We start from the raw sequence: 1,552 nt of genomic DNA on the forward strand, positions 1-1,552 counted from the left end.
AGGTGCTATAAAATGGAGTTGTGTACCAAAGAAGGAGAGAGAGAGGGAAAGGGAGAGAGGGAAAAAGAGAGGGAGAGGGAGAGGGAGAGGGAGAGAGAGAGGGAGAGAGAGAGAGAGAGAGAGAGAGAGAGAGAGAGAGAGAGAGAGAAGACCAGGGCACACAAGGACAGGGAGGTGACTAGACACAAGGTTGAGGTAAAAGGGGCAAAAGGATGGCTGATAGAAACGTACAGATGAACAGAAAGATCCTCAGCTGAAGCTCTGCAGTATGGAAAACGTTAGAAAATAAGTATCAAAGAGCACCTGAGCAGGTCAATTTGATATTTCTACAGTTCATTCCCCACTGTGGAAATCCCATCAGCTTTCTAAGGCAGACTTTCTTCGTCAATCCTTCCTTTCCATCTCCCTTATAAGAGTGGCCGTGCCAGTCTACAGCTAGTTACTAAGACAGCAGCAGCTTCTTCACTCACACAGGTGGAGCCCTTCCCATGGCGGCCAGTCCTGCAGAACGGCTCTGGAAAGCCTCTTGGAAGCTCAGCCTAGAGTCGCCTTCTTCAGCTCCCTTATCAAGTCAGTGAGCTACCCATACCCCTTTACAGACAATCTTTTTATTTTATTTTTTCCTTCTTTTTTTTTTTAGCTGAGCCATCCTGCCACCTATTGGCAGCTCAGCGGCAGCTCAGCTTGGGCCAGGAATCGAACCAGAGACCCTGTTGCTCAGAGCTTGCACTCTTGAGCGAGCTCTTAACCAACTGAACCACTCAGCTGGACCCTCTTTTTATTTTCTTGAAAAATGATTTTTATTGTGGTAAAATATATATAACATAAATTTTACCATCTTAACTGTAAGTGTGTAGTTCAGTGGTGCTAAATTCATTTATAATGTGCAACCACCACCACCATCCATTCATAGAACTCTTTTCATTTTGTAAACCTGAAACTCTATACCCATTAAACAACCTTGCTGTTTAAACAAACTGGAGTGAATTCTGCTTTCTGCAGCCAAGAACTCTGACTGATACAGTGGCCACACAATCTCAGAGAAGACGCAATTGCACAAAGCAGTGTTGACGCCATTTTCTTTTTGCTGCACTTGGTCCCTGTGGAGCAGTCCTGCTTGGGTACTTAAGTCCTTTGGTTTATGACCAAGTCAGGACATAAGCCTCTCCCAGGAATGAAATGCCTGCATGGGCGCCTTCATATCATAAAACTGGTCATCAAAGTGATACATAGGATCCGAAAGGAAAGGGCTGAAAAAAAAAATGTGTGTGGGTTTTGAAGAATTACTTCTTGGTCCTGTAATTCCAAATCACAAATATCCTTATGCGCATATTGTGGATTTCTGAATCATTGTCATATTACTCAAATGAGACTATTCTTTGGCTGACTTACCTGTTACAGTTTTAGAATAAGAATAGGGATGTAAAGAAGAAATAGGAGAAGACTTGAGAGAAAGTAAAGGGGTTGGGGGGAGGGGAGGAGAAGAAGGAGAAAAAGCAGAAGCCATATATGTAGTCTTCTAGGAACTAGAAAATGGGCCTGACCATTATTC

The sequence above is a fragment of the Hipposideros armiger genome, unplaced genomic scaffold, assembly GCF_001890085.2.
Source record: "Hipposideros armiger isolate ML-2016 unplaced genomic scaffold, ASM189008v1 scaffold_1024, whole genome shotgun sequence".
NCBI lineage: Eukaryota > Metazoa > Chordata > Mammalia > Chiroptera > Hipposideridae > Hipposideros > Hipposideros armiger.